Genomic DNA, 22,424 nt, shown 5'->3' on the forward strand with positions numbered 1-22,424 from the left:
TGTTGCGGATCTATCTCTCTCTCTCTCTCTCTCTCTCTCTCTCTCTCTCTCTCTCTCTGCTTTATACTTATTTATGTTGCATGTGCTAGATTGAGCCTCATTCTATTGTCTCGTTTCTGTAAAACATTTGCAACAACACAAGACTTTTTACAAGCACTATCAGTAATATGTATTACATTCTATTTGGCCTAAAACTAAACGAAAATTAAATGACTGAAGTTTCTTTTCAAGAACTGCTCATCTGTGTAATACGAACCGCGAGGCTGCTTCTCATCTAACTAAAACATCGCCATTTTTTTACGAGCAGTGTGAATAAAATCTTGTCCAGCTCTCCACTTAATCAAAAACTTACCAATTTCCACAATTAGCGATCATCACTGTTGCCTTACTCTTATAGCTGAGTTGCTTTTATGCCTTGATAAGTGGTGATCTAGAAAAAATATGGTATTGATTTAGCTATGTGTGAACATGATTATGCCATATGTGAGAAAATTAAATCAGAGAAAATATGGATGCTGACTATTTTGTAACTAATAATCTCTATATAAATAAAATGAGTTCATTTCCCCCTCTGAGTTTGACCTTAATAGGATTAAAAACCAAGACATTTCATGTGATGTATTATGCACGGACTGCAGCACGATATCTCTGGTGTGTTATAGACCTATCCACTTCCTCGATAATCTTAGATCCCTATATGTTTCTGCTGAGAGTTCACGGCGAAAATCTGTTACAATCAATATAAGTGGCAAAATCTTTTCTCTCTATTAGATTCATACTCCCTCCGCGAATACTTAACACTGTTGCGGATACATCCACAGGGGAATTTACGAGGAAACACCAGTTTGAGTTCTTAGTTGCTTACAGAAAATTGATTGGCATTTTACCGTCAGGTGAAAAGTAACTTTCGATTACAGCTATTCTATGGGTTACTTATGCCATTTTTTATATTTATTTTTATTTTATTTTCCCCTTTTCGCCCCTTTTTATATTTTGGTGGGGGGCGGTGAGTCGAGGGGTTACTTAAACGAGACGAAGTAACCTTGGATTCTTGGTTTTTGAACAAACACTACCAAACCACGAGCGTTCTTCACATGTTAAAACGATTACTCGAGTTAATATTTTATTTAGTGTATTGTTCCTTTTACTGTGTTTGCAATGATTTTTTACGTGATAATAGGGGGAGAGCTGACTTCTTATTTTCGGATTACTTACTTATTCATTTTTTTTATTTCTATCCATTGAATTTATAGGAGTTTCATTAGCCCAGTTACTACTCAGATATAGATATGGAATCAGACGATATTCCAATTAGTAAAAAGCGACCACAAAGAAAACAACACAAAAAAGAAAAGAAAACTAAACACATAACAAACCGTTGTACTTACACGTAACAAGTATACGGTTAAAAAATACTTTTATTTGCAGAAAACAAACCAACATTTAAAAAAAAGCTATTAAACATATTTTCATTATACATGGTCAGTTTTCTGGTTTTATTTTTTTCCATTTATATTTTTTCACTTCGTTTTGTTTATTCGACTTTATTGCAGAAAACAAACCAAATAAAAAAAAGATTAAAATACCATAAACATTTTTGCATTTTACACGGTACGTTTCTTTAGGTTTCCCCTCTCCCAATTTGTATTCTTTCCAGTTCGTTTTTTTTTGTTTGTTTGTTTCCGGTAGTCTGCCGCTGACACCGATGATTGCCGGTATCGTAGGATCAATGCTTGACAGAATTCACGCGAATTCGGGTTCAATTATGCAGGACTACCTTAATTTTTTCCCCTTTTCCCCCTTTTTTCTTTGGCCCTAAACACCTACAAATGATGTTTTAAAACCCTTTCTTACATTTTTTCCCCAGTTTGTGCCATTAATTTTCTCAATTTTACGCGCATAAAACAGACAGATAAAAATAACATTAAACATATTTGGGTCATTTTGCTTGCCAGAGGGAAGGCAAATAAAGTTTCATTTCTTCGCCAGATTGAACACTAACTGAACATATTCCACATAAATCATTACCGGTATATTTCGTTTACAAAATAAAGTCCGCTGTTTGCATTTACAGAAAATTTACTCCCGTATTATTTTACCTAAACAAGGGGGGGATCTATATATATATATATATATATATATATATATATATATATATATACATATATATATATATATAAGCGAAAGTTTGTGTGCATGTGTGTGTATGTGTGTGTGTTTTCGCTCCCTTCTTCTTGTGTATGTCAACGAATGATCTGGCTTGCAAAACAAGGTCACACTTCCTCGCACCAGTTTATTTCGCTTTATAAACATTCATATAACGCCCTTATGAGTTCCTCTCCGTCGTGACCCATATTGTTAGGTGACTGGCTTTTTTCCCATTTCGTTTCAAACTTTGCGTCAAGGCTTCCGGGTTCAATCCGACCTTCCGACCAAAACTTTCTTTTTTTTGCTTTTACACCTCTTTTTAACACACACACACACACCTCCACACGCCCAGACAACGCCGGGTATCCCAGGGCTTGTATTTAATAAAATTTTATAGATTAAATTTATTAACGTTCATATTGAATTGATCTTATGATAAATATATTTAATCACAAATGTTTAGGTAAAGCTGATATGTTCTCCACACAAAAACAAATAACGTGCAAAAATAGGAGTTTGTTAAAATTTCACTGAAGTAGTTATCATTATATTTTAAATACAGTACTAAGCAAACTGAGATGAATTAATTAATACTAAAACATACTCAAAAAGTAATATTTCTTTATATATTCTCCTGTGTCGTGGAATGTTCTTGCCTAAAATGAAATCATGGTTAAGTTTCCTCATAGGCTTCGGCCCATTGCTTGTTCTGGGAGTCGAAAGGTACTGTTCACACGCATTGTCTGGCACCCCAGTCTAATATCCTCATTCTTTGCCTCCCCTGGCTTTGTTTTCGTCAGTTTCTTCCTCCAAGATGTGACGTTCAATGCCCTCTTTTTCGCACAATACTCGTAGTTGTCAAACAAAAGGCCTTGGATTAGTTCAAGACAAATAATAAAATTACATCTTTGGACTTTAATTTAGTATTTCAGTCTAGCAACACTTCAACAAAATGTTTCCTCTTACCCTTTTTTTCGTAACGTTACGCTGACATCTTCCATCCAGTGGCGAAATTAATTATGAAATTACATTTACGCACTAATACAACACTGATAATATATTATTATTATTATTATTATTATTATTATTATTATTATTATTATTATTATTATAAATACAACTATTGCGCGAAAAAGCGGGCATTGAACGGCACATCTTGGAGAACAAAACTGACGGATATAGCAGAAGTGCCTGATGAAAATCATGGCAATGCCTAAGAACTGCGTAGAATGTCGGATTTTCGGTAAGACCCCAAAGTCAATTGCGTACCTTGCAGCAGGGGGCAGTGGACTAGCCCAGAGACAATACCGCAAAAGACACGATCGCATGGGACTCCGGGTATATTGGGAGGTGTGTAAGAAAATGGTTTGAGGAGGTGCCTAATAAAGTGAGAACAAGTGAGGATTGCAAGGTAAAGGAATGGTGGGACAAAAATGTCAGAACGACACAGCAATTGGAACATAATCGTCCGGATGTGGTCGTCATAGACACAATGTCAAAACGTTGGCAGATTGTAGATTTTCACCACCCTGAGACAGGAATATGAGAGAGAAAGAGAACGAGAAGTGGAGCAATTATGCTCCATTGGCCTTAGCGATAAGGCGTATACACGGGGTTTAAACACTAATAATCCCGTTCATAGTTGGTACACTAGGAGTAGTTATGAAGTTGTCTGGCAGCACAATTGAAAAAAAACTACAAATCATCGATGTTTTAGGTGGCCTTCATATCTCTGCTATTGTAGATACCACAAACATCCTTAGAAATCCCCTTGATCTTTGAAGCTCTTGGTTTGGCGCCAGGATTGAGGGAAATCATCTGGAAATGAACCCCCCCTTTCCAGAGAGACGTTGATAAACGAAATCAGAATTATTATTATTATTATTGTTGTTGTTGTTGTTATTGTTGTTGTTGTTGTTGTTGCTGTTGTTTGTTTGTTTTATCTGATTAGTATTTTAGAACGAGAATATATTAAAATAAGTTACTCTCAGATTCTTGACAATGGTTGCTGGATTAGTTTTTTAAAACCAAACTCTGCAAATATGGTCTTTTCCAAACTGATGTTTCCTTCAACAATTTTATTTGGCCATTTTGACAGCGTAGTGTACAGGCGAAGTAATAAAAAAAACAGAATATTACATAGATTGTAATATATTTTTCTATATAAAATTGTCGCTCTTGGTTTGAGAATTCTAAATTCTATTATTAATTCCGTGCATACTTTCAGTAACATGCCTTTAAAGTTCTTTTTTTTCCTTATTTTTCGTAAGTGTTCCTTTTATATAATTGTCAGGGTTTACTATATTTCACATGTTGTTGTTTCAGCATGTTCCGACCAACTTGTCTAGTGCCTTCCTCAGATGATTAACCGTGTCGGGTCTGTGGCGCAGAGAAGAAAAGCGTTGAATTTCTACAGGTCCACATGATCATTGTCTGAAAGCGGTTACAATTCTACCGAGACAGGACAGAGGTTTAGTAGGACAAGAGGTGACGAGAGAATAACAATTATGGAAGGAAATCATTACTGGGGATACAGTATCGAGACTCAGCATTCCTGTACCGCCACCAAAGAAGGCCAGAGAAGATAGGGTGAAAACCTGATGAAACAACAACTATGAAGATGAGAAGAAGGGCTCATACACTAAGAACTAAGTACACTATACAAAATTGAAGAAATCAGTCGATTATTATGATTATGAGAACACGACTGCTGCGCGTAAGGAAGTCCAACGATGGGTTTCATTTAGTTTCATAAAGGAGCTTTTGGAAAAGTAAGAAATCTCTTGTAAAATTTCAAATACCTAGCATTTTATTGTGAAATTAAAAATATATATGAAAAACAATTTATGCATCTTCCACTGTTTATTACATTTTACTATTTTACTCTGCTTTATCTTTTCTTTCTGGGAAATGACACACTCTACTATGAGAACATTCTAATGTATCAGATTTGCATTGGATTTTATTGATAGATATAAGACACGACTTAATAAAGTTTATCAGCTTTAATTGGAATAATAATCATATATTAATTAAGCCAAATTAGTTCAGTTTAGATTTCCTTTAAATTTGAGATTTTTTTTTTAGAATAAAAATCACGTATGGATATTCATCAAAATTGAATAGAAATGTTGCTTGAGATTCTGTATAATGATAACTTCGTCGTGAAACAACTAATGAAAGATGAGGATAATTGACCACAATAAATGGAATCCATGAATAATACTCATCTCAACGAATTCCAATTAAAATAATATGTACCATTCGGTACGGACCCGATCATGGAAAATCAGATAATAAATCATGAATTGATAAGACCAAAAAATTCAACCTTGATCGCCCTTTTCATGTAAGTAAAAAAATAGGGAAGTAGTAAATATGAATAGGATAGTCAAGGATTCGAACTTGCAAAGCTAGATTTGGAATTGAAAATTCCAATCATAAGTTAAAATAAATACAGAATGTTATTGAAATAAAGAATGTGGAATTGCAATTGTTTAACTTACGTATCAGTTATTGGAAAGGAATTTAATGATGAAATTTGTTCTGTTATAAAAATGGAAATTAAAATAAGGAATTTAATCGTCAATTGAAATGGTGAACATATTTTATAAAGAAGTTCTTTAAAAATAGGTTACTAAACTCGGAGTCATGTCAACTTTCACAACGTGACGCATGTAATCCAACGTGCTTTATGAGCACATGTTTAATCATGCGATGACGTGACGAGTTCTCAATATAGGTAGAGTTTTAGATGCAGTCTGAGAGAAGAGGGGTTGAGTCAGGGAGAAATAGCCGAGAGAGAGATAGAGGTCAGAAACGGTTGCTGACGTCAAACCTTGGAAGCGAAAGTTTGGAGAAGGAAAAGCCATGTAAAGAAACGTGAATTCCTCAAGCGAAATCATGGGCCGGTCCTGAAATAAAGAACGCCATAATCTTATTGTATCTGCGTCTTCTTTTTGTGATTCAACAGAAAATGTATTATAAGAACTTTGTGAAAATCATCATCTCAAAATTAGGTAAGAAATATATGTCATTAGTTATAGAAACACTCCTGTCATACAGAACTGTCAAAAGTATAAATGTTAAACCCTCAGTTTATCTATTTATATATCAAATCTCCTGTCATTGTGTATTACAAGACGTCGGCTCTCCTGTATTATATGTATCCTGTCGTTATATATAAGAGCCGTCTATCTCTTTATATATACCCTGTTATGCCTCCAATATGCGATCTTTACAACATGAAAATCCTAAGATATATGAACACTCAACACATAAACACTCATAAGACTATCTCACTAAGACCTTCTTAAGACGAACAACGATACAGCATATACGTCATCTTAATAATACCTCCAGTACGTAACATATATACGAATATTTGGTACCTTCTAATAAGATATTACGAAATACATGGCGCAGTTGATAGAGAGGTTGAATCTCTACGGTTCTAGGTGAAACTTGTCTGAAGATAGCGGTTTCAATCCTACCTAAAAGTCGGTCAAATGCTTACTTGCCCAAAAACATGGTGATACGACAACTACTGAAGGCTGTAATTGGAGCGAATCCAGTCAGTAGATTCAAAGTCCCTACCGTCGCGGTTACCACCTGACGAAGGCCAGAGGAAAGTTGGCCGAAACGTCGTGAAACAACAAATAAAAGATGAGGATACTTGTCCGCAATAAATAAAATTAATAAATAATACGCATTTAAATGAATTCCAATTAAAATAATATAGAGATTATAATTATTTATTCATTTTATTTGTTGCGAACTAATAACCTCAATTAAAAAGGTTACGACAATAGTCCTCCACAAAACTTATATAACTGAAGGAGTCTCCAATATTGCACAAAACTCTTTTCAAATACCTACATAGATATAGTTCCACTTTTAATAAAAATTCAAAAAGGATTTCTTATAGAACTATGCATAATTAAGCACAAAGAATCTTAACATCTAATAAAAAAATTAAATTAGCCCAAGTCTCCAATCGACCATCAATTCACGTGAAATCATTTTTCATTTATTTTTTTTCTCATTCTCCCTGCCTAACTGTTTTGTTTTAACTTTTACCCAGTAAGATCTATGCCTCACTTTCAGTTTTATTAAATACTTTACAAGCCAAATCTGATTCGGCATTTTACTAATTGATATCGTCTCATGGGATGGAAAGTATTTCCTACGAATCTCAACGGATTTAGGAGAATCCACCTAACCCCCCCATATTTTTGAAAATCAATTATGTTTAAATCTTGTTAAAGTGTTTGAGCATGTTTTAGCAATTCTCTATTCTTATCTGTCTCTCTCTCTTTATATATATATATATATATATATATATATATATATATATATATATATATATATATATATATATAGTAGAGTATTCATTTTTTTTAACCTCCTCTCCGCTCTTTCTTCATACCACTACCAAATATTCTAAAAAATAATAATTTTTAGACTTATGACCCTTTAAAAATTAGTTTGAACGAAAAGCGCTTCGGGTTTATTTTAAAGATCTTGTATTTAATCGACTTATTTATTTTATTAAATTGTACATTTGTTACATGTAACTTGCCCTTTTTTTTTTCCTTTTCCTCACCCCGTTTTCCATCTTATTTTAGGCGATTGAATTTGCGCGATGGTTCACTTCTTTATAATTATTCTAAAGTTTAGCCAATCGAATAAAGTTTATATATATATATATATATATATATATATATATATATATATATATATATATGGCCAAATTACTTATATATATATTTTTTTGCATTTATCATTTTATTATAATTAATATTAATGGTTCGTGGTAGTAGATGTATCCAATTAAATTTTGAGTATCTATTTATTAAGTAATACTGAAAAAATATTATATGTATTCATTTTATTTGATTGGTAATTTATTAGATAGTGCTGATCAAAAAGTTTAATCTTATACACATTTTTTTACTTATTTGTTTTCTCTTAATGTTTTTATTATGGAGGAATTATGTAAGTTAAGTTTATATGTAAGAACCCGTTTTAATGTTGCTTTGAAGATAAGATGTCTGTGCTTTTAAATGTTTCTTGGTCCTAATATGCAAGTGTCTTACTGTTCTACCAACATATGATATGTTACATGTGTTGAATTGTATGCACGATAGTACATGTTAGTATCGGTTCATTGGGCAGTTTTCTAGGCTGCATGGTGCATTGCTGTAGTGGATGTTGCGTCTTCATAATTGTTGTCGCATATATGGACCGGTGTGTATTAGTTGTATGTCTAGACCGATGTGTGTTAGTTGTATGTCTAGACTCTCCGTACGAATAGCTCTCTGGACAGCTGTTGTGATCCGATCATTAGCAGCGACAGTATTACAACAGCTATCTGCATGCATCTACTATTTTTTCAATATCACTCAATTTTTAATTGCATACATCTACCACTGCTTAACAATTCTAATAATAACAATATATAACAATGAATAGTTATTTAATGTATGTATATATATATATATATATATATATATAGTAATTTAGTAATTTATAAAATATATATGGCGATTAAGCTACACTTAATATTCGGCGTTTCATCCACTCTAGGACTCCTCAGGCTTATGCGCTATATATATATATATATATATATATATATATATATATATATATATATATATATATATATATGGTTGTGGGGGGCGGGTGTTTGTGTGCCTGTGAGTTATGTGCAAACCAGCACATATATGTATATATCTTTAACTGGGTAAGTGTATACGTGCTCAGATAAATGAATATAATTTGATTGATTTATGCATATATATGTGCATGGGAACATGTATATATTCTCATACATGTTTATACGGTTCAATTCCTCATAAAAATAAACATAATAAAAATAAAAATAAGAAGAAGAAGAAGAAGAAGAAGAAGAACATAAGAATTAATAATAATAGTAACTATGCACAATATAGAAACTATGGATGAATAGAATGAAAGCATATATATATATATATATATATATATATATATGCATAAGTTTAAGGCTTAAAATAAATATACAATCGCTTATTATGAGTTGGGAGCATTACTGTGGCTTTCTGTGGCATAGAATGGCTTTTATTAGCTACGCATAAATATTGCTTTCTTTTTTCCATTCGTATTAAGTTCGGCCTTGGCATCGGCATTTTGGCGAATGGCCCGCATTCTGTGATATGACCTGAGTGTAATTCGCGTCAACTGAGGGGCATTACGTCTAAATGGAACATTGAATGATTTTATGAAAAGCATAGGAATATGTGTTTGTATATATATATATATATATGTATATATACATATATATATATATATATACATATATATATAACTTTACTCATGAAAACAAGTTTTTATTATTTCATATATATATATATACACATATATATATATATATATATATATATATACATATATGGTGTTAATATTACTGTATATCCATGGCGAATAAGCTACACACAAGCGACTGCTTAATTCCCACAATATTTAATCAAAGTGAGCTATTATACATCAGGATTGTAGTAACTTATCTGTTACGAATAAATGCATGGTTGTACCATGAACGTACCACTCTCGAACGGAGTCAATATTCTTTCAAACATATTATTTAAAGTGATATTTTGAAAAAAATATTTAAAAATAATGCATATCACTTTTACCAATATATTCGATGAATTCGAGATAAATTTCAGAAATTGATAACATATTTTTACGATCAAAGTTTTCCATAATAGACCCGACATATTACTAATCCATTTTCCCGAGTACTGTGAAATATTTTTAAATAAGAAATGTATTTGTTGAATTCAACGACAACATCAGAAACAAACATCGGACGAAGCCTTTTTATTTATATACTTAGACGTATCTAAAAGGAAATGGAGATTGGCATAAAAATATTTAAGAAAATGAAAAATACAAGAACATTTTCCAGATATTGCTGTAATTCGTAATACTTTTTTTATGAGAAACCTTTCTACATCTCAGAGGAAAATTCTTAAACAAAATGACCCGATTACCAATAGACAAAAATATAAAATGGCAAATGACATGTGCCAACGCACCCTTACAAGCAACGGCATTCGTACCCCGGATCACCTCAATCCGACGGACTCCATTGCGCCGCTACTTACATGTTGTAAATTGGAATCAGAAATAGACTCATTTCTTTTCCTTATCATCAATAATTAATATTTGTTGGCGAACGCAAATGTTTTATTACATAGGAGAGTTTCGGTGTTGTCTGAAACGACGGCAACATATTTATATCGATAAGCCTTCGAAAATGTATATCCGTGTCCCTCTTTAATAGTCTTCTTGATTATCACTCTTTCTTTCCATAAGCCTATTCCAAAGCCGCAGCAATATGAAGACAGTTCAAATGATTCTAACCAGTATTCATCGTTTACTGCCTGGGTAATTCTCTAATTCTCTAAAGTCTATGTCTTGGAGACATAGACGAAATAACGGGGTCTATCGATCTTTATTTATTGGCCTTGATAGTAAATATTATGAACTTGCAAAGTTTCTGTACCTGTTTCTTTTTTAAATATAAAGGGAATGCATATGTGCATCTACATTGGTTTGGCTTGTATAGGTACACAGTTACACAACACTTACATTGAGAAACAATTTCTAATTATATATATATATATATATATATATATATATATATATATATATATATACTAGCAAGATGCGTTAATCGGCATTGCCCGTTGGTAGCATGCATCCCCTCCCCTGGGAGTGGGGTTGTGAAAAAAAATTTCTGGAAGGTTCACGGTATTTTGCAGGATATGGTTCAGTGTAAACTTCAAGGCAAGGTATTTTATATGGCTAGACTTGAGTTATGGTGACAAATCTATCGGCCCCTGTGACCCTTGGAGCAAACTAAATCCTAGTAGCCACTTGGCTGTTACTAAATATAAATGTAAACGCTGTTTAATAAAGGAAGCGTTTTAATTAAGCTGTAAAAGTAAATACTTTAAAAACAGACCGCTTAATGCAATAAAAAATAATGGTAAATCTAGTTCCTTAACTTTTAATAGGTTAAATTTAATCATGTTATTATTGAAAATGTAAAGCTGAAATAATGTTATTATTCGGAAAGCTATTCTCTAAATGGTGAGGGTGTTTAGTAAATAATGTCTGCTTCAGCCTTTTTTTATTTCATTTTCACCCCAAACAAGGGACATTGCCACTTTGGTGTAGGGGGCTACTATCAGGGGCAGCAACTATTGTTCGTAACTGGTTCGGAAAAACACACACCTGAGCCCATCGTTGCGCCAAGATTCGATTAAGGCAGCGGAATAGAATAGGGGAGACAGCAATTGGGCGAAGGAGGGTGGGCTCGCTGGCATCCGGCGACTTCGGGATAAGGGAGACTTTAGATCGGATAAGAGAGAGGGGATGTGCTTCACAAAGCAACACAAGATTCAAGGTGGCTGTCACTATTTTGATCCTCTGCAAGGCCTCGTCGGCTGTGAGTCCATCCAGGCCAGGCGAGGAGCCGCGCATAGCCTTTAGGGAACCCACAACCTCTTCCTCACAGAGGGGGGGGAGCACAGGCTACCACTTGTGCCCCCTAGACTGCGCCGGTCTGTTGTCCGGCTCGCCAGGTGCGGACAATTTCCGCTCCCAATAATCAACAGACCCCTCCTGAAGACGTCGTTCGGCACACGATGTTGCCTCCCTCCATCTCCCAGAGAGGACCGCGTCGGTTCAGTCCTTCCGCTTAACTCTATACAGTCGCTGAATGGCAGCATAAGCCGCCCTTCGCAACGCCCTCTTGTCACCCTTCGGGGCACCAGCCACAGACCTGGGTCTAGAGCCTTTTCCCCCGTGAGACTGGTTCTTGCGAGCCAGCCTCCCAGACTGCTTGTGACGAAGCGGCCGGCCCGATATAAGCGCATCGTCCCCCTCCCCTCCAGCGGACGGGGAGAGGTAGCGCAGGAGAAAGGTGTCGATCTGCCCGGTTACCACCTCCAGGTCGGTACCCTCGCGAATCAAACCAAGAATCCGCAGCAATGCAACGCGAGCCTGATAAGAGGATGGATCAAGCTCTCCGAGAACCAGCTTCACCTGATTCTCCACCTTCAGCCGCCAGCTCCGATCATCCACAGCTGGACTCAAAGAATCGCACTCCACAACCGTCTCCCCCGCAGGAGAGCTCACACTTCTTACACCCGCCGGAGACTGCTGCTTGCCCAGGTGAATTATGCGCTTCCTCACCGGCTCAGCCGAGCGGCCAAAACGGGGAGAAATTGCGGCACACAACTCCGCCTTCGTTCGATATCGATCCCTCATCTCGGACGCACAAGCTGACAAAAGTCGGGTTTGTCGAGGGTGTCTATGTTGTGGGGGCACCAGTTTTTGCAGTTCGTCAGAGCATTCATCATTAAAATACTTGTAGAACAGGCAGAGGGATGCAACGTTTCGTCGATGGGATAGAGGCTTAAGCTTAGATGCCAGTTCAGGGCCTATCAGATTGGCGACTCTCTTTTGAACCTTGTCAAGGAGCGAGAGACTAGCAGCAGATGCACCAGCCCAAATGTGACAACAATACTCCATACATGGGCGAATGGTGGCCTTATAGATGTACAGGATACTTTCAGGTGTCAGTAGTTTTCTAGCACGGTAGAGAGAGCCTACCTTCTTCGCAGCGGCCCTGGCAATGTTTTCAATATAATTGTTCCAAGTCATGTTTCCTGTGAACGTTAGGTCAAGCAGTTTGAAAGATGTACTCTCAGACAGGAAGTCACTTGCCATTGCTATTGGCGGCAGAGAAGGTTTCTTGTAATTACAGCCTTACAATGTAATAAAAAAATATCGTAAAGCAATGAATTTAACTTGCGAAAGCTATATAAAAATGCGCTATGGTATCACTGTCTTCCATCACAGGCGTCCTAGATAAATATACACTTAAAAAGTTAGTGCTTTGTCACTCTTGGTACCGCGCTCTATGTAATTAATGTTATGAGATTATATTCAACTTTCACGCTATTTTTTTATTCAATGGTAATATGAAAGAATATTTACAAAAAACCGTCCTCTTCCCAATGTAAAAATAATTACCCAAAATTTTACTTTGTATTGTTCAAGGCTTTTAATTATAAATTATCTAATGATACCTAGTACAACTACAGTTTACATTATTATTTTTTGTGGTAAATAACAAGAGTCTTTCCACCCTCGAAAAAAAAAACATAAAAAATAACCAATTTTAAAGGTTCAAGTGTGCGCTGAAAACGAAAATAACGTTTAAAAAAATCCAGCATATTAGTAGCTTTCAAGATCTGAATAAATCTTAGTTTCTAAAAAGTGGGGTATCACTATTCTATAATAATATAACGCGAAATGAGCATTCACTTTTTGGCCACATTTATTTTTCGGGGGCAAGGGGGGGTCAAAGTACAGTAAACACAATTTAACATGAAATGAGCACCCGTTTTTGTTTGTGGTAGGTGCACGTAGCCCCCCCCCCAAAAAAAAAATGTGGGCGTGCAATTCTGGTAAAAGTATGTTCATTGTACGCTGACCTCCGCCCCCAACAAAAGATGGACATAAAGTGGGGTTTTATTGTAGGTTAAATTATTACAAGTGATCCCCTACTTTCTTTAAACTAACATTTTAAAATATTTGGAGACTACTTGTTTGCCGGAATTTTAAACGTTATTTTCGCTTTCAGCCCCCTTCGCAGAAAACTTTTGTGGAAATTAACATTTCTTTAGATATTTTAAACTACTTGTTTGCCGGAATTTTTTACGTGGTTTTTGTTTTCAGCACCCCGCAAAACCTTTAAAAGGGTTAACTTTCAAAGATTCGTCGAAGGTGGAAAGAATCTTTATTTTTATTTGTTAATAGTAATATTCGAAAAAAAAAACGAAATACTATTGCGATATCCTTATTCCCAAATTAAACGATTAATTTTATAGTAAATAACTACATTTGAACATGTGAAATAATAGCGTGAATTAATTTTAGTTGTTTAAAGTTCGTGAAGCATTTCTAATATACAAGACTTTTGATCATTAAAAAATGTAATCGGCAACTCGTAAACAAAATAAGACGAAATGGTTTTCTAAAGCGTCCGTAATAACCGTTTAGTAAAAACAAATTACTGTCTCGTCATCTTTATGACTAAAATTAAATATAATTAATAAAAATATGTCACTGTTACTTTATTACTGAAATAAAATATAAATGATAATTTTCTGTCACTGTAAATGACATAAATTTAAACAGCAAAGAAAATATGAATCTCCAATTTCTATTTGGTAAAATAAGACGGCAAATAAACAATAAACCAACTAATTTGTTTCCTAGCGATGTTAGTAAGATATTAAGGAAAATAGCACTGGCTATAATTTAAATGAAATGAGAATTAATTTTTTATCGAGATTCCGAAGTTTGTTATCGGGGTAGTTAACATGTAATGATTATACTTATGGGAGCCATGTTCGTTGTAATTTCTGGAATGTTCGTTTTTCAATGATGTTTCTTTTCATTCCGGAATGATAGAATATGTAGGAATACACCTATGAGATTTCGAGGGATGGGAAGAGGGAGGTATCATTATTTGTATAAATGTTGAAGCGTTAACAGTAGGCGATGTGTATGGATTCGCAAGTAAGTTAATGACGTAGTAGACCCAGTATAGGGGAGAAGTAAAAATGAACGCGGTGTCGAATGGGGTTGTAAGAGTTCCTATCGCATAGGGGGTAAAAGTTTGAGCTAATTCCTCTGTACGTCATGATGATGATAAATATGTGGCTCCTAGGAATAACTGTAATGTTTAACATTACGAAATAATGTGTCTGTAATGGAGTTATATAGTTATATAAGGTAATGTCCAATAGCGTAAACATAATAAATCTTTATGTGCCACATGTTAGTGTAAACCTTCTGTATTTTGGTCCAGAGGGGAAAAATTGTGCCTCCTTTATTTTCCCCGGTTTTTCCTCAAATATCAAGTTTAGCATCGGTTCGAATACCCTATATATTGTTTCATGTTTTAGACTAAAACAGACAGAGGAATTCGTAAGCAACATTTCTTAAAGGGATATATATATATATGTGTGTGTGTGTGTGTGTGTGTGTGTGTGTGGGTGTGTGGGTGTGTGTGGGTGTGGATGGTATATATATATGTGTGTATGTATGTATGTATATATATATATATATACATAAATATATATAGAAAGAGGTATGTGTTTATTAAAACCTTTTTACGCAAATATTACGCAAGTATCAATTGGATACTTATATGCATGAATGTAAATACACATATTAATTAAAAAAAGATGGCTACCCCATAAGAAACCTGAAAAAAAAATAATGGGAAATTAAATAAAATGAATGTTTGAAAGATTATTCAATTTAGCAAGGCGTTTAGCAGATGAATGCAATTTCACACAAACACACACACACACACGCACACGCACGCACGCACACACACACACACACATATATATGTGTATATATATATATATATATATATATATATATATATATATATATATCTTGTACTTTTTTTTTAAATAAATGGAAAAAACTTTTTTTTAACATGAATATCGATACATACAAAAAATATAGGAGCTATGATTAATGCTTAACTTGTATTAATAAAAATTAATATTCGTAACGATTATTTTTAATTTTTGGATTACTTTTTCTAATTTACAAGTGACTGAACAACTTATTAATCTCTCACTTAGCATGCTCCATTGGATGTTCATTTCAACGCCCTTTCGTTTTTAATGCTTATCCGTGTATATAAAATACTATTATCAATCTTTTTGGAATGAATATTATCTTTCGAATTCAAAATGTTATCTATACTATTAATAACATTCTAAATGTTATTTGTTTATGAGTGTGCATATATATGCCAATAAAACTTGCAAACATATTCACCAAATTCTTTTTTCCCTGAAAGATGTGAGTTCCTAGGTTGTCCTTATCTATATATGGTTCGTGAAGAGCACCGCCGAGTCACCCAAAAAGCCCGAAATAAGGGTTTGGGTGCCGTTTCGTGCAATTTTCAAAAAGGTTACCTGGCCATGTCAACGGAATGTAGTACTGTATGTATACAGTCTCGGTAGCATCTTTCGGCATACGGACAGGACTTGTGGCGAAATGGATAACGCGCCTGACTACGGATCAGAAGATTTCAGGTTCGAATCTTGGCAAGTTCGTAATAATTTTAACCATCATTTTATCCAACGTTTACTTATTATCCTTACCCTTAGTTTGGGTTTTTTTTTTGTTATTATTTTTGTGCATATGGGATTTCCCATACTCGAGTTCACAAGGTAAGCGTTGATGGTAAGACGATGTTGAGTGTACTTGATGTTGTGTTTGACTCGACGTTGTGGGTGCCGACGCGGCGCAGCCGCGAATATAAAATAAAATGAACGTTTCTTAGTTTTTATTTATTTATTTCTTGATTTTTGTTAACTGTATTATTTAAGTGGTGTATTCAAATTTAAGTTTTGTTCACTTTGGATAGAATTATTGAGTAAAGAGGATAACTCGTAAAAACCGCTACACTGTTTAATTGTGTTTCTAATGGGTATTGATTTAATAAGTGTTCATCGAGATATATTTAAGTTTAAGTTTAACTAACGTTCAGTTTACGAGTTATGGATTTATATAGTATATATTAACGCATTAAGCATTGGTTTGTTTTAGAACTGTGTTGTTGTTTTTAATGCTTTTTTTATATAGTTTGTGATGTATTTTTTTCTATTTTCATTATTAGCAATTTTAAGGTGTGGCAAATTATTGTGTTATTTGTGGAAATGCGTAAAATAAGGTACTGCATATAAGAAAATTCGGTGTACATGATGATATTTATTATAGTTTCTGGAAAATATTTAGAGACCTTTTTTACATATTATGTGATAGGAAATACTGTAGGTATTGCAATGATTTCAAGATGTTGTGATCTATCTAAAATTCTACGTCCAGGTATTTTGGACAAAATTCCGAATGCACGTAATAAGAAATCGATTATTATACTTGTCTTTGTATTTTGTTATAATGGTTTAAGGCGTAATGTATGTACTCATCTTAATTATGATAAGTTATTCATGATATCAAAAAGGTACGTTTTCTACGGCATACTTGGTTGTCTTTAGAAAAATCAATCATTTTTTTACAAATCTACTGCATTTATATAAACTCCACATAATTATCACTCCCTTGCTTCTTATTAATATACTATTTATATACTTACATTTTTATTTGTAAATAATTATATTTATTAGTATATTTAAACATATATAAAAAGTTATATATATATATATATATATATATATATATATATATATATATATATATATATATATATATATATATAATGTAGCGGGTTGCACGGCAATCCCCGGTCGAAAAATACGCTTAAGTATGATATCTTGATGAATTTACATTTCACATGTAGTATAATATTATAGTGGACGCAATATATCGTAATAATTTAAAAGGTTAAAAAAAATGACGTACGCCACCGCAGTGAATCGAAACCACAGCGTTCAGCTTACGATTTAACTTTTCCTTTGACATTAATGACTGAACCGTATAGCTATGTTTGCGTCAAGGCTAAAAATAAAAACATGAACGAATAGCTATCCCGTAACGCAAGCATATTGCTAATGTCGTCGTTATATTTTCATTTAGCAAATTCCATTTTTTTTTTAATTTTCACACGGTCGAGCCGTTTTTCCCCGGCTAAAACTCAAATATAAAAATTTATTTCGCATGACGGTTTCTGATGTGCAGTTAAATTTAACACGAACTATTTTCAATCCCGAGGTTTTCTCATCATTATTCTAGAAAAGGGGCCATGTCGGTGGGGCACTAGAATGCACCGACTGCCCCCCTGCAGAGGGTAAAAGTCCCTAAATGGGGGTCCTGGATATGGCTTTAAACTATATCCAGTGGTGAGGCCCCAGCTTGTGGGCTTTGGGGAGTGTGGACCCACCCTTTAATTACCATTGCTCCCAGGTCCACTCTGACCCGTAGTGGTAGTACCTGTTAGGGTTCCAACTATGGGTTAAATAGAAACCGACTTGAAAACAATAAATATATTCTACTAAACATGTTTTCTTCAAAATCTTTGGATTCGGCATTAAATAACCCGAAAAGGGTTGATATGCCGTAAAGCAAAACTAACCAACCAACCAATCTAGTTAAATGTCTTGGAGACGGGTCACGTTCGGTTGAGAGGTCTTCTCTCTATAAACAGAGGGAATATCTCTTGGGTTTAACTGCGATTAGTCTCTAGGATCTTTGAGTAATATAACGTTGCTTTATTTTAATTGCTTTTCCTCATTTTTCCCCAGACATAATGGAACGCTACGTACTTTTCTTTGCAATTATTTATATTTTCTATTCCCCTCTTAAAAACATCCTTCGATACAGCTTTGTAAAAAGGAATGGCGAAACCGGTCAATCAACTGCCCTCTTATTTTCTCTCCTCTTATTCACTCCTTTAATTTCATTTTAAAACGCTTTTAATCATCTATAATATAAATATCACTGTATGTTTAAATGTATGTATGTATGTTTGTATGTCTGCGTAAAACATTCGGCAGAGGAAACGGATTTTCACGTGATACATATTGTTTTGAAGCTCGACCCTCCGGATGAGAAATATCGAAGAATTGGCCAAAAACCATAATTCCTTCACCATCAACTGAACGATTGTCTAGCCTTTATTTAAACTTACGTCACTTCCAGTTTGGCGATGAAGGGAACATCAAAGATGACACTTTTGTTTTAGTCACGTTTTTTTGCCTCCTTCGCGATACATGTTCGAGTCTGCCTGTCTACTACCACTTTTTTTTTCTTTTTTGCTCAACATACACCTCCAAACACCCAGGCTACACCGGGAACGCAAGCTAGTGAATTATAAAAATCTTAACTTCATGATTGCGATATTTAAATATTTGTACTCCAAAATAAATATTACACACACACATAACTATATATGTATATATATATATATATATATATATATATATATATATATATATATATATATATGTTTTTACCGTTTTATCTGTTTGGTTACACATGTTTCGGATGTTGAACCATGTTTACGATCCAACAGCCTCGTCAGACATAACAGAAATTACAGGTTACATCCGAAACATATGTAACCAAACAGAAAAAACGGTAATAAAATATAAAACACATATTTGCTTTGCAATAGTATTGAGCACTCTCTTCAGGTTTTTACTAATTACCAGTTTTACCATATATATATTATCTATCTATATATATATATATATATATGATAGTAGTAAAAATGATAGCATATATAGAAAACTCACATTTACAGCTCAATATATATATACATATATATATATATATATATATATATATATATATAAGTGATGGTGGTGTTTTTTTTAATTTCAATTACAAAAGCAAACAAATGTTTACGTTGCTACAATAGATTCAACTCAGTAAAAAGGTCTAGAGAAATAAATGCAAAAAACGAAGGTGAATATATTTCATGTCTAATATACTTTAGAAAATGTTCATAATATTGACCTATTGTTCGTCTAGAGAGGAGATAAGAAGGAAATCCATATCTCAAACAAGTACAACCACCTATTACGATTACTGGTGGCTTAGTACTACAGGGAAAATTACCATCTCTAATTTCTATATCACGAAGCTGATAAGGTGAATACGGAAATAAGTGCGTAGATATTCCAAGTAATACGAAGCTTACTCAGTTAGAAACGAGGTGTGGTTAATTATTTTCACGTGCAGATAGTGTCAAAGATGGTGTCGGTTTTATATGGAGTGGATATATTACTCGTCAGAAATAGCAATAGATATAGTATAATGATAAAAATGTCCACCAGGAAGAATTCCTCATCAACTGATAGAGGATATCATGGATACTACACTGTCAATTATTTTAAAAATAAGGTTAAAAAAGGTGTAATTTTCCAAATTATGCACAAGGCCACCTGATGTTTGGGAAAATGCGAAGTTCATCATCTTGGTTCCAAATATATAAATAACTAGAATACGCATAACCCGTTGGGTCAGTATGTTATATTAGCAATATAATTCATTTATGAGCGTGACACTTTTGACGTAAGAAAATAGTTTGTTTTTTTTTTTTTTTTTTTGACATAACACAAACATTTCTATGGAAGTATATTAAAATAAAAAAGAATATATATAGATTTCTATGAGTCGTTCTGTTTATTATAATTGGATATTTTTGAAAAAGAAATTACAGTTACTGAATTATAAGTGGGTATCTATACTTATAGGTAAATGTGCACTGAACAGACACTATAATACTTATTATAGTTAAATTCAAATTTTGACATACCTGCTTTTTTACATCGTTCATTTTGTATTACGTTTAAGTTATTTTAAACTCCACTCTTCCCATGTTAAATTATAATTTCGAAATAATAACGTTAATATTTCAGCGTCTCGATTGTTTTTTGTTTTTCTGTTTATTTTTAACCCCACTCTACCCATGTTAAATAATAATTTCGAAATAATAACGTTACTATTCAGCGTCCCAATTGTTCTTTTGTTCTTTTTTCGCGTTTAAATTATCCAAATAAACAATTGTTAATACTGTTTGTTTTTTTACATCGTTCATTTTGTATTACGTTTAAGTTATTTTAAACCCCACTCTTCCCATGTTAAATAATAATTTCGAAATAATAACGTTAATAATTTGTGCGCAGGTCATGCGCGCATGCGCAACAGGATGTTATAAACCGGAAAGTGGGTTACATACATCGTTACAAGATCATTTGAGTTTTATAATTATATAGATGTAATGATAATCTAAATGAAAAGGATATAATATTCCAATAGCAAAATGCGAGCAGGAAAAGTAATATGTTTACGCTTAAACATGGAAAAGTAAAGGACTAGTTTTTGAAAACTGAAAATGAAAGGGACAAGAAATACTAGTAAAAAAATATAATATATTCATAACTTAAAATATTGCAGCATTAAGCATTTATTATATAACGTTATAAATTAAAATTTTTAAAAAATCTTAATGCTGCAATATTTTAAGTTATAAATTTATTATATTTTTACTTGAATGTCTTTTCCAGTTTTAACAACCAGTCGATTACTTTTCCATGTTTAAGCTTAACCATATTACTTTTCTCGCTCGCATTTTTCTATTGTAACCCATGATTTGCCCACGCTTTCAGCAAATTCACTTGTTCTTTGCTTAATTTCAGTCTTATTATTTGCCCCCATAAAATAACATACACATATGTAATAACAATATACGGCACTCGTCTGCTTTCAATAAAATCCCCTAATTATCTCATTTGAATGTTTTTATTCTCTCTGTTCCACTTGTTAGTTCTCTTTTCGCGAGAGCGTTTAATTAGTAGAAACACTGATTACTGAAGCAACGTTGCTCCTATATAAACCAGTCATAAAAACGTCGCTCACCTCCTTACGATTTTTTACAAATCATAACTTTTATTTTACGGAACGAAAATTGAGAATTTTTTTTTTCACAGTGGAGCTGGGAAGATGATCTATACACTGTAATAATTCTTGGAAATTTTATCGCAAGATGAATGAGCGGTGACGCTTTAAAGCAGTTCTCCACGATTAAAACTGTCACTTACCCATATATTTAAACTTGACTGATATTTACCCTGGCGGTTTTCTATTTAAGCAATTTGCTAACTTGTGTAATATTTCATTTTCCATACATATTGAATATAAAGGAAATAGTGAAACAACTTAAACTTTTAAAGGATTTAATTAGCTAGAATTCTATTAGCAATACCCTTTTTTAAATAATAGATGAACACAACTTTTCTGGTTTGTCGACCTTTAAATGGGAGTAAGATCTAAATAGAATAGAACAGAGAACGAAGCATGCGTTTTGAGGATATCATGTTACCAGAAAAATGTAACTCATTCACTCAATTAGCTAAGAGGCTTACTTCTTCGAATGTCTGTGCTTCAACAGAATCAAGAACCGCGTGCTCTATACTTGGGCAGTGGACACGTACAAGTACCTGCTTTTATTCGTACACAGAAGCTCGCAACTTGCATATTGTCCAAATACCTAAGAATGTGTTTATTTTCTCCTATCCATCAGATAGTGCTGTAAGATCGCGATCAGATTCTGATCAGCAAGGATTTAACTACTTAGAATTCTCTCCGATGCTGTCTCCATACCACCGATCCTGCTACGACCAGAATAGTAAGAAACACCATTTGTGGCCAGATGTTTT

Source organism: Euprymna scolopes, chromosome 14, assembly GCF_053919585.1.
Source record: "Euprymna scolopes isolate OS-2025 chromosome 14, ASM5391958v1, whole genome shotgun sequence".
Lineage (NCBI taxonomy): Eukaryota > Metazoa > Mollusca > Cephalopoda > Sepiida > Sepiolidae > Euprymna > Euprymna scolopes.